The 12,822-nt window shown below is 50.1% G+C and overlaps 1 protein-coding gene and 1 pseudogene across 1 annotated transcript in view; both read right to left on the reverse strand.

Moving 5' to 3' along the window:
* LOC130030117 (transcriptional repressor scratch 2) overlaps positions 1-12,822 on the reverse strand; it is a 238,639-nt gene that overhangs the window by 27,551 nt on the left and 198,266 nt on the right. The gene's annotated exons all lie outside the window — the stretch shown is intronic.
* Positions 238-331, reverse strand: LOC130030843 (uncharacterized; annotated as a pseudogene).

A 12,822-nucleotide genomic window follows, 5' to 3' on the forward strand; every position in this document is an offset into this window, starting at 1 on the left:
TTGTCTTGCAAGCAGCTGGCCCAGGTTTGATCTTCGGCACCCTGTATGGTTCCCAGAGCCCTGCCAGGAGAGATTCTTTTTTTTTTTTTACATGTAGGAGTACTGCTATTTATTCAGCCACTGATTAGCTGATTGAATTGGGCATGAACTCCACCTTACTTTTTTTTATATATATAGTTTTATTTATTTATTTATTTATTTATTTTTCGTCTTATATTTATTTATAGAATCACTGTAGGAAAAGTTACTAAGCTTTCAGGTTTAAGTCTCGGTCATACAAATCTTCTCTGTATCGTTTCAATTTTAGTATATGTGCTGCCGAAGTGAGCACCAGGAGAGATTCTTAAGCAGGAATAAGCCCTGAGCATCACTGGGTGTGCCCACCACCAAAAAAATTAATTGTGACAACGACAAATTATAAGCCATTGAATAAAAGCTGAGTAAAAGATAAAAATGGATTTCAATGACTCCACGTTGACATCACTTATCCAATGATCAACAAGTATCAACTATCCACTCAGAAACACATATCTAAATAGACAGAGAGGAAGAGAAAGTTCATTTTTATTGTAGAGAGTCCAATAATAAATGGGAAAAAGAATATAATAGTAATTAATTCCACCAAAACTCATAACTGAATACTAAAATGAAAACCATTGCATGATAAAAATATATTCTGGGGCTGGAGCGATAGCACAGTGGGTAGGGCATTAGCCTTGCATCGCCCGACCGGGGTTCGATTCCCAGCATCCCATATGGTCCCCTTAACACTGCCAGGAGTGATTCCTGAGTTCAGAGCCAGGAGTAACCCCTGTGCATTGCTGGGTGTAACCCAAAAAAAGAAAAAATAAATAATAATAATAATTAAAAATATGTTCTGGCTTTTATTTTGGGTAGTACTGAGAAGCAAACAGAAGGACTCCCACAAGCACAGCTCCCCCATGGTGCCGCTTCCCAGCCTTCAAGAGTGTGCCTCCAGAAATGCTTTCCCTGCAAAGGACAGGAGAGCTTTAGGGAAAGGAACGAGGCCGCTGTTAGCTCACCTGAGCTAAGGTAGCATCATCTGGAAGCAGGCTCGGGGCTCAGTCCTGACTGGGTTTGTGTCAAAGAGGCAAACCCTAGATCGAATCATGAAGCCATTGAAGAAAGTCCCATGGAGACCTACAAAACAGCCAGCTTGTGATCTTGGTACGTGTCAAGATAATGAAAGGCGAGGGAAAACGAAGGGATTGTTCTGGATCAGAGCAGAGCAGAGAAATAAGACAATGAGACACGACAGTGCAATTTCTGGATTGATCTTCGCATTCTTTGTAAAGGGCATATTATCCCCGGGACGATATTTGACGGGCTTGGTAGGGGGTGGTCTAAAGTTTTGATGGTATTGTCAATGCCAATTTCCTGATTTGGGTGCCTGTGTGGTGATTACATAGAAGAACGATGCTATTTGTAAGGCATTTGGAAATAACGGGGAATTGAGCAAATTGACTCTCAAATAGTTCAGAAAAAATGGTCTCTATGCAAAGAGAAAAGAAGGAAGCAAATGTCTCTAAATGTCAGCATTTGAGAATTCTGGATGAAGGCCATAAGGGAATTTGTTGTACAAATCACCCCCACCCTCAACTCTTCTGGAAGTTTAATATTATTTTAAAATAAAAGCTTTTTTCTTAAAGTTGTTGAGGGCCAAAGAGATGGTAAACTAGGTCATGATAGCTCACCTGTCTGGTACTCAGCCTACCTGGGTTCTGTCCCCAGCACTACATACGGTCCCCTGAGCACAGAGCCAGGAGTGAACCCTGAATGTGGCCAGACCCCTCCATCTAATTTTTTTATTTTAATTTTTTTTTTTGCTTTTTGGGTCGCACCTGGCGATGCACAGGGGTTATTCCTGACTCTGCACTCAGGAATTACTCCTGGCGGTGCTCAGAGGACCATATGGGATGCTGGGAATCGAACCCGGGTCGGCTGCGTGCAAGGCAAACACCCTACCCGCTGTGCTAATGCTCCAGCCCCTCCACCTAATTTTTATTTATTTATTTATTTATTTATTTATTTTTGGTTTTTGGGTCACACCTGGCGATGCACAGGGGTTACTCCTGGCTTTGCACTCAGGAGTTACTCCTGGCAGTGCTCAGGGTACTATATGGGATGCTGGGAATCGAACTCGGGTTGGCTGCATGCAAGGCAAACGCCCTGCCTGCTGTGCTATCTCTCCAGCCCCCCTCCACCTAATTTTTAAAAGTTGAAAGCAAAACCAAATAATATCGGGCTGGAGCAACAGCACAGCAGGTAGGGCGTTTGCCTTGTACGCGGCCGACACAGGTTTGATTCCTCCATCCCTCTTGGAGAGCCCGGCAAGCTACCGAGAGTATCCCACCTACATGGCAGAGCCTGGCAAGCTCCCCGTGGCATATTCGATATGCCAAAACCAGAAAACATCAAGTCTCACAATGGAGATGTTACCCAGTAATGATTTGCCTGCTTGAGCAAATCGATGAACAACGGGAGGACAGTGCTACCATGCTGCAGTGTTAAGTGATAGGCAGAAAAGCAATATAGGCCAGGGAATAGTGAGGGGAGGGCTGGGGCTATTAGAGTCAGGTCCTCTTTGGGCAGGAACCTCTGAGCATACACCTAGGAGAAGGGAGGGGGTGAGTCCTAAAGATATTTGAAGAGGGGGTTGGGGGGGAGCAGCTTTCCAGGCAGAAGGATCCATCCATCAGGGAAAATTCCCAGTGTGGACTCAGCTTGGCGTGAGGATTGTTTTTGTTTTCAGGTAACAGATGAGCATGAATGTGGTACCTTAAAACAGAGATACCACAGAGGTTAACACATTGACCTACACATCCTAGGTTTGATCTCCGGCACTGCATATGGTCCCCTGAGCACTGCCAGGACTGATCCCTGAGCACTGCAAGGAGAGTATAGCAGGGTGTGGTCCAAAAAAGTAACTCCCGCCAAACAAACCAACAAAAAAGAATTCCTCACAAAAATTCAAACCTCTAAACCCCAAACAAAACAATCAGCTCCATTAGCTCACAATTCCGTGAGTTTCTGGGCTCTTGGATTAGGGGTATCTTAAGTCTAAAATCTAGTTAGAAGTTTTCAAGTCTAAAGTGAGGGGGCCGGCTGGCTCCTGCCCGGCTTCTCGAGGCCAGCACAGTTTGCGCTTGTGCTCACAGCACTGGCCTTACCTGCTGTCGGCTCCCAGAGCCCCTTTGTTTTCCTTGAGGCTTGACCCTTCTCCACCTGTGAGAGAATCTCAGGCAGCAGATCTGTAACTTCCCCTGCTGTGAGCACCAGAGAAAGCCGCGTGTGTGTGATGTGTGTGGTGGGCTCATGTGATTTGATCAGGCAATTTTCCCTCTCTTTCTTTCTTTCTTTCTTTCTTTCTTTCTTTCTTTCTTTCTTCCTTCCTTCCTTCCTTCCTTCCTTCCTTCCTTCCTTCCTTCCTTCCTTCCTTCCTTTTTTCTCTCCTTTTCTCTTTCTTTCTCTTTTCTTCTTTCTCTTCCTTCCTTCCTTCCTTTCTTTTTCCTTCTTTCTTTCTTTCTCTCTTTTTCTCTCTCTCCCTCTTTCCTTCCCTCCCCCTCCCTCCCTCCCTTCCTCTTTCTCTATCTTTATTTCTCTCTCTCCTTTCTTTCTTTCTTTCTTTCTTCTTTTCTTTCTCTTTCTTTCCTTCTCTCTTTCTTTCTCTCCCGTCCTTCCTTCCTTCCTTTCCTTCTTTCTTTCCTTCTCTCTTTCTCTTTTTTCTCTCTCTCTCTCTCTCCCTCCTTCCCTCCCTCCCTCCTTCCTTTTCTCCCTTCCTCCTCCCTCCCTTCCTTCCTTTCTTCCTTCCTTCCTTCTTTTCTCGCTTTCTTGCTTTGGGACCACATCTGGTGATGCTCAGGTCTCACTCCTAGCTCTGCACTCCTGGAAGTGCTCATGAGACCGTACAGGATGCTGAGGATGGAACACAAGTCACTTGAGTGCAAGGCAAACACCCTACCTGTTGTAGTATGGCCCCTCACCCAGGTAATTTTCATGTCTCCAAGTCAAAGGGAAGCTGGCCAGGAAAGCTGGCCAGGGAGGAAAAGGAACTGGAGACCTTGGAGGCCCTTTTAGAATTCTGTCTCCCGCGGTGGAGGATGTGCTGTTGTGGCAGAAAGGAGCGAGCAGGGGCTGAGGTGTCTGAGTGTCCTTGGTCAGGGCACATGCCATGCAACACAGGCCCCGGTAGCACACAGAGGCTCTGAAAGCACCCATGTATGTTTTTTCCTTCTGTGGCTTGTTGGGGTCACACTGGGTGATGCTCAGGGGTTACTCCTGGCTCTGCACTCAGGAATTACTCCTGGCCGTAGTCGGGGGACCATATGGGGTGCTGAGGATGGAACCCTTGTTGCTGCATGCAAGACAAATACCCTATTTACTGTACACTTGCTCCGGTCCCACGTATACATTTTGAAGAGCAGAAGGAGTTGACCCGTTTTTCCTGTCGCCTTCCTCTGCAAAAGAGCAGCCCTTGATCATTTTTTAAACCATTGTGTATTTATTTATTTTGCTTTTTTGGGGGGGTCACACCCAGCCATGCACAGGGGTTACTCCTGGCTCTGTACTCAGGAATTACTCCTGGCAGTGCTCAGGGGACCACATGGAATGCTGGGAATCGAACCCGGGTCGGCCGCGTGCAAGGCAAACGCCCTACCCGCTGTGCCATCACTCCAGCCCCTGTGTATTTATTTTTTATTTTTATATTTGATTGTGCGTGGGGGCTACTTCTTAATGATGCTCAGGGAACCAGGAGGTGCCAGGGACTGAACCTGGAGCTTCTGCATGCGAAACATACTCTCTACACTAACTAGCCCTTTGGGCCGTCCCTTTGGTCCCCCAGTAGGCAGTTTCATGCCAGAGGGCATACCTGCGAATAACCCTTGGAGAATCATGGGGCACTGATCCTGGCTGCAGAAGGACCTGGCTGGTTCATGCATTTGTGCCTTCAGACCCCGTGCCCAGGAAGTCACAGGATCTGTAAGGAAAAAAATAGGAAGTCTACAAAAGTTAACTAGAAAACAAACAGGCTGTAGCCATAGTACAGCTGGCAGGCGCTTAGTTTGCATGTGGCTGACCCGGGTTCAGTCCCTGGCATCCCATATGGTCCCCTGAATCCCACCAGGAGTAATCCCTGAGTACAGAGCTAGGAGCAACCTGTGAGCATATATATCATCGTATGCCCCCACTCAAAGAAAAAACAAAAAAGCTGCGGGCTAGAGAGATGGTACAGCAGGCATGCGCCTTCCACTCACCCAACCCAGGCTCTATCTCTGGCACTGCATATGGTCCCCCGAGGACAGAGCCAGGAGTAAACCCTGAGTACCACCGGCCCCAAACAAAGAACCTAACGCTTAACCATATGCTGTGTGGAGAAGGTAGCACTGTGTCCTCTAGTGATCAGTAATTCTTCATTCAACTCTCAGAATAGTTACAGTGTATTCTATTCGACATGACCCACTTTGTTTCCATTTCTAAAGTCCCTGGAAGTTTATTTTACCATAGTACCCAACGCAGTCTATGAAATGCAAATATTTCTGAGACAGAGAGCGCTCCAGGGGCTGAGCGTGGGCTTTGCCTTGGGGAGGCCCCCAGAAGCACTACCCAGAACCACGCTCTAGCCTGGAGGTGGGAGCAGCCCCCAGCATTGCCAAAAATTCCAGGGGAGAGAGAGAGAGAGAGAGAGAGAGAGAGAGAGAGAGAGAGAGAGAGAGAGAGAGAGAGAGAGATCCAGGAGAGGATGCAAAGAAACCTCTTTTCCGCCCCTGGGTTCGGGTCCGCCATCTGCCTGCAGCTAAGACTACTACCCTAACTCAGAGGTATTTTCTGCATATTTAAGTGAGTAGGTTTACATAGACTCCCCAGCCCCCCACCCCACCGGAGTTTCCCCCCTCCCCACAATGGTGGCTGTTGCCCTCTTTTCCCCTGTGGTCTTGCATCCTGGAGATTCTTGGATGGATCCATATGGAGCGGTTCATTCTTTTGTATTGTCGCAGAGCAATCTGTTACTTGGATGAATTGTCTTTTATGAACTGGTCGTGTCGCAGACCCTGCCGTCTCTTCTCATAACATGGGGGTCCCCAGGAGGTCACAGAAGCACTAGTTTACCCCACTCAGATGATGAGGGTGGCTTCCGGCTCCGGCAGAGGCAGCCCAAGGAGCTGGGTCCCAGCCTGCAGCGTGGGAGAGTTAAAACCTGCCTCTGGGGCAAGTGTCACCCAGAGAAATGGGTGAAGAATTTATCAGGAGCCGGAGGGCAGAGGGTGAGTGAAAAGCTCAGTCCTGCCAATATCTTTTAAAAAATAGCTTTTCAATCCCGCCAATTTGAACTCGATGCAAGGCACTTGGCTGATCTGGGTTTAATCCTCAGTGTCCTATATAGTCCCCTGAGTCCCGCCAGGAGTGAACCTTGAATGCAGAGCCAGGAGTAACCCCTGAACATCGCTGGGTGTGGTCCAAAATTGAATAAGTTCTCCCCAACTTGAATATACCATTGCATATTTCTCTTGCACCAGTGTTTTGAAAAAATGCCCATCGCTCAACCTAAGCTGTGTCATTCCTTTTTTGTTTTCACATTAGGAGCCTTCTCTGTTCTGGGAGTCTCCTGCATCTCAATCCGAGAATGTATCGTCTCAACTTTTTATTTCTTTTTGGGTCACACCGGGGATGCTCAGGGGTGACTTCTGGCTCTGTACTCAGGAATTACTCCTGGCAGTGCTCAGGGGACCATCATGGGATTCCGAGGATCGAACCCAGGTCTGCTGCGTGCAAGATAAACACCGCCCCCCCTCCCCCACTGCTCTATTGCTCCAGCCCCTCCTCTCAGCTTTTTTCCCTGCTGGACAAGCCCTTGTTCTCCCTTAAATACCTTTCTCTCTCTCCCTCCCTACCCCCCCTTACCTTCTCTCTCTCCTCCTCCTTAAATTTCTCTAATTAAAAGTGTTTTACAGGGGCTGGAGAAATAAATGGTACAGTCAGTGGTAGGGTACTTGCCTTGCATGTGGCTGACTCAGGTTCTATTCCCGGCATATCCTGTGTGGTTCCCTGAGTCCCCCAGGAGTGATCCCTGAGTACAGAGCCAAAAGTCAGTGCTGAGCACTACCAACACCAGGTGTGTTTCCACCTCCCCCCTGCCCCACCCCCCACGACATGGATCTGTGTTCCATAGCTAAGTGCTTCACTGCACCGTAGGTAAGTGGTTGGCTAGTTTTCCACTGCCGACAAAATCCTATTACTGGATCTCCTATTGATGAGCCTTTAAGTGGTTTTCCACTTCTCACTACTATCACCCACGCTGCCGAGAACATTCTGCAGCTCTCGTGGGCCACATCCATGATGACTTCTTTCAGATGAGGCCCTGGAGAGAAATTGCCCATCCAGTGAAAGGTTTCTGGTACATCTGGTCAAGTTTGCCAGAGATCTCCTTTGGATTGCTGTCCCAGAAACAGCAGCTATTGTATGGAATTGTCCTTCCCCAGGGCCTGGAATCAGCAAAGCAGTGGGGTAGGGATCCTGGTCAGTGCATGTTGGATGGGAGCACTTAGCAGGTGCACATGGCTGTGTGCACAGCTAACAGATAAAGACTCTCCCAGCTTTCACCCAGACAAGATGCCCCTCTCTCTTCTCTCTCTTTCTTTCTTCCTTCTTTCTCTCTTTCACTCTCTCTCTTCCTTCCTTCCTTCCTTCCTTCCTTCTCTCTTTCATTCTCTCTTTTCCTTTCTTTCTTTCTTTCTTTCTTTCTTTCTTTCTTTCTTTCTTTCTTTCATCTCTCTCTCTCTCTCCCTCTCTCCCACTTGCTTGCTTTCTCGCTTTCTCTCTTGTTTTGAGCCACACCCGGCGATGCTTAGGCTCTGCACTCAGGAATCACTCCTGGCGGACTTGAGGGAACCATATGGGGTGCAGGGATTGAATGGCCCTGTCCACTGTATTGTCGCTTTGGCACCCGTAGATCCTCATTTTAAACTGACCAATGTGAATGTTTGCTTGTGGCAGTGGTATAAAATTTCCCATTAGCATGAATTGGCCTCATTTTTTCCCCTCACAATAAAGGAATTGAAAGAAATGTATCCAATCGGTTATTTGAAATACAGACAGGATGTACCTAGAGAAGGCAGGGGTGGGGGAGATGGGGTGATGATGTTTAGGCTTTGAGAAACTCTGCCTTCAGCGAAACCCCCTTCTTTGAAGAAGGCCTAAGACAAGGCTGAGTTGAGGGGGCTGGAGCCATCGCACAGCGGCTAGGGTGATGGCCTTGCATGCCATGGGTTCAATTCCCAGCATCCCATATGGTCCCCTGAGCACTGTGAGGGGTAATTCCTGAGTGCAGAGTCAGGAGTAACCCCTGTGCATCACCGGGTGTGTCCCTCCCCCCCAAAAAAGGCTGAGTAGAGCCTCTGGATTCTAGGCAGAAGGCTCTGAAAAGTTCTGGAGGACGTAGTGTGCACATTCTGTGGTGAGGTAAGCAGGAGTGCTTACAATTCCCTCCTAATGTTCTTGGACACTCAGACACTCAGAACCACCCTGAAGTCTGGCGGTTGAGGGGTGGGGAGCCTTAGAGCCAAAGACTGATTGGTCCATGGCGGCCACATGGGAGCCTTGTGGACAGCAGGTATGAGCCGGGGGTGTGGGGGCGACTAAAACCTCATGGGAAGGGGGGCGTTCCGGTCCGTCCTTCACGCCCTACCGAGGTCACCAGTTGCCCCCCACGAGCGGCTCTCCAGCACAGCCACGGCCCCAGAAGCACAAGGACTTAATGCAGAACCCAGCAGCTTGGAGCAGAAAAGTGAACGGACTATGCATTGATCCAGGCCATCAAGTCTGCCGGAGGGGAAAGGGTGTTGCCCCATTCGCCCTCTCCTCTCTGGAAAGAAAGATGGCGGCCACATGGGAGCCTTGTGGACAGCAGATATGAGCCGGGAGTGTGGGGGCGACTAAAACCTCATGGGAAGGGGGACGTTTCGCTCCGCCCTTCACGCCCTACCGAGGCCACCGGTTGCCCCCCGCGAGCGGCTCTCCAGCACGGCCACGACTCCAGAACACAGAAACCAATTTCTTAACTATCTGACTTTCAGTATAAATACTTCCAGGGTCAATAAGTAAAATAGCAGAAATCCAAAACCAACATTTAATTCTTGAACCCAGCTGTAGAAAGCAAATCACTTCACAATGCTTTTTCAGCATGTCTGATTTGGGGGGTGGGGGGTAAACTCTAAATAATAGTGGTGAATCTTTTATCGAAACAATGAATCTAATCAAAGCAGATAGAGTGTTAACTAGAATTCATCTGCCTCACAGGGACGGGGAGGGGTGGGGGGTGGGGGTTTATTGGGGTTCTTCATGGTAAAAAATAAGTATTGGTAGAGGGAAATGTGTTTGATATTTGCATGACTGAGACATAAACCTGAAAGCTTTGTAACCTTTCCCACAGTGATTCAATAAATAAATAAATAAAAAAAAAAAAGACTGATTGGTCCAGGGCCACTGGGTGAGTAAACCATGGGTGGGGACTTGGTCCCCAAGGTGGGTTTGGGATTAATGACTTGGACATCTGGAGCTGGACTTCCCCAGCCATTCCCCGGCCATTTCTGGAGATGACGGTACCCAGCGTCAGTTATCGCGAGAGCTCACTGTGTGCTACTCTGTGCTCGCTTCAGCTGTCTCCTCCAAGGCTTTATTCCACGTTCCCTAACTGGTCCAGTCTGCTGCCCCTTGGAGAGAACCTCTGGAAATCTACCTTTTATTTTTTATTTATTTATTTATTTTTTAATTTGAGAGGATTTGGGCCATGCCCAGCCCTGCTCAGGGCTTACTCTTGGCTCTGTGTTTTGTTTTGTGGCACCTGGATCCAATGTGGATTGGGCGCTTAGAAGGTCAGCTCTTACCTGCCCTACTATCTCTCCAGCCCCTGGAAGCCGGCCTTCTCCCCTCTCCTCTCCTCCCTTCCCCTCTCCTCTCCGTTCCTCTCCTCTCCTCCCCTCCACTCCTTCCCTGGGCTCCCTCCTGTCCTTTCCTTTCTTCTCCCCTCCCCTTCCTCCCCCTCTCCTCCCCTCCCCTCTTCTCTTTCCTCCTCTCCTCTCCTCCCTTCCTCTCCCTACCCCTCCTCTCCTCTCCTCTTTTTCTCTTTCCTACCTTCCTTCTTTCTCCCTCCCTCCCACCTTCCCTCTCTCTATCTCTCTCCCTTCCTTCCTTCCTTCCTTCCTTCCTTCCTGCCTTCCTTCCTTCCGTCCTTCTTTCTCTCTTTCATTCTCTCTTTTCCTTTCTTCTTTCTTTCATTCTCTCTCTCTCTCTCTCTCTCTCTCTTTGGGCCATACCCACCAGTGCTCAGGGCTTATTCATGACTTTATGCATAGGGATAACTCTTGGGTTGGGGACCAGATGGGGTGCTGGGGATTGAACCTAGGTCAGCCACATGCAAGGCAAGCTCCTTACTTGTTGTACTCTCTCCAGCCCCTGAAAATCTAATTTTTTAAAGCAAACATAGAGAAAGTGGCCCCCTCTCCCATTATACCCAAAGTTTCCATCACCCCTCAATTATCCCTGCCTCACCCCTTCAGGATGGCAATATTGCCCGCTTTGGGGAAAACTTAATATGAACACTGATAAACCCTGCTATCTACTAACACGAGGGCAGGGACTTGCCTTCCTCCTCCCCCAGCAAAGTCTCTGCAGGCCCCTAAGGCCGAGCACCTGCTCCTGTAGACGCTGAATTCCCATCAGGAACAGCGGAGAGAGGAAGTCACAACGAAGAGATAATCTTAGACATAAGAAAAGGAGCTGTCACGTGATGTGGCTTCTGGGGGCTGGGGGACGCTAGAAGTGGAGCCGGGGATGGACAGGATTTGAGCTGCAGCGCTCACCCTGGCGCACCTTTGTCTGCCCCGATGAAACCAGCTGTCCCTGCCAGAAGCAGAAGCAGAAGCAATGCTGGAGGGAGAGAGAAGTGGGCGACTTCAGGGCTCAGTTCTCGGTTGCTGTGGTGTTTGCAAGACTCTTGGACACTGGGCCATGATAGGTCATTTCTGTGGCCCCGGAGGAAGCCGAGTCCCACTGAGGAGATGGGTCCTGCCAAGAGACTAAAGCAGGACCAGCTTGGGGGGTATACGAGGGCTTCTAGCATCCTGCCACAGCAGGAGGAGGAAGGGGCGCTTGTTTCCAGTTCACAGAAAGGGGTGCTGAAGAGGAGGGGCACTCGAGTCTGGTGGAGTGGGGGTGCCTCGCCTGGCCCTCTCCAGGCTGCCTGGGTACCATTGTCCCAGCCTCCTGATTGCAGGGAAGTGGGAGGAGGCCGCAGGCCTGCAGGGCAGCCAGGAAGAAGGGCTGGGGACTCCCTGGGGGCCAGGAGAGCTGACAGGCTGAGGAGTGGCCAGGGCCGGGATGGGGGTGTTGGGGGGAGGGGCCTGGGCCTAGCAGCCCTTATCTCCTCTGGGCCAGTGTCAGCTCCTGTCCCCAGCCTGCAGCTCTGGTTGGAGCTGCCAGCCCTGACTGGGGCTGCAGTGAATTTGCATTTATATTGGAGACTTCTGTTTCCAGGGCCTGGGGGATGAGGGTGGCCTCGTGGTCAGCTGAGCAGGATGCAGGATGGGGGCGTGGGGGTGGGGAGGCCTCATAGCCCTTGTCCTGCAGGGGGCATAGGAAGTGGCTGGAGGACTGGGCCTGCTTGGCCTGGGAACAGGGGCACAGAAGGTTCTCTGGGCACAAGGCCGGCCCTGACAGCCTGCCTGTCCACCCGCCCAGCCACTCGCCAACATCAGCTGGAAGTTGGCTGTGCCCCAAGGGCCTGGGAGAAAGGTCATAGGCCTGTGCCAGCAAGGAATTGGGCTGGGCGAAAGCAATTACTTGCTTTTCATCCCCGAAGTTACTTCAGCAAGGACACGTGTGTGTATGCGCGTGTGTATGCCTGTATGTATGTATGTGTGTATATGCGTGTGTGCATGTGTGTATATGCTTGTGTATATGCGCGTGTATTATGTGTGTATATGTCTGTGCGTGTGTACATGTGTATATGTATGTATGTGCATGTATGTATATGCACGTATGTATGTGTGTATATGCATGTGTGTATATACTTGTGTGTGTATGAGTGTGTGTGTGTGTGTGTGTGTGTGTGTGTGTGTGTGGCTGTGGTTAGCAATGTGTCCAAAATAGGTGATCCAGCTCCAATTCCAGCACCTCCCAGGAGCGCTCAGGATAAAATCTTGTGCCCTGGGAGATACACTCTGACTTTGGAGGGAGCAAGGAGATGATCCTCTGTTCCATCTGGGGACATCTGGGGCTCCTGACTGTCCGGACTGCTTTGGGGATGGCCCAAGAGTCCTTTTCTTCTTTTGTGGCGGAAGTTCGCAGTGGTGAGCTGAAGTGTGTTTCAGATCAGGATTCCCTAGCCTTGGGGGAACACAGCTTCTCCCCGTGAGATTTCATAATGGGGGAGTGAATGCAAACAGAGCAGGGGAGAAAGAAAGAGCTAGAAGGAGGCCTGGGGGTAGGGACAGAAGGCGAAGTGGATGGAGGAGGGAGTGAAGGAAAGGCAAGTCAGGCTAAGGTGTTTCGGGGAGGCATCTGGTCCCTGCAGAGGTTGCCTGGATTGGCCCAGGGCCGCGGGGAGCCCCTCTTAATGAGCTTTCCTGGCTGCTCTCTGCAGTGGGGTGCCCCGCGGTGGCCCCCTGAAGGAGGCCTCCTGCGCTCAACCTGCTCCAGCAGGAGGGCTCCCCCACCTTCCCGGGGCACTGCTCAGGTGAGCTGGGCTTCCTCCCTCGTGGGGTGCTCTGCCTGCCTCTCTGGGCTCGCCTCCTCCCCTCCCTTCCC

This window comes from Sorex fumeus, unplaced genomic scaffold, assembly GCF_029834395.1.
Source record: "Sorex fumeus unplaced genomic scaffold, SorFum_2.1 ptg000044l, whole genome shotgun sequence".
Classification (NCBI taxonomy): Eukaryota; Metazoa; Chordata; class Mammalia; order Eulipotyphla; family Soricidae; genus Sorex; species Sorex fumeus.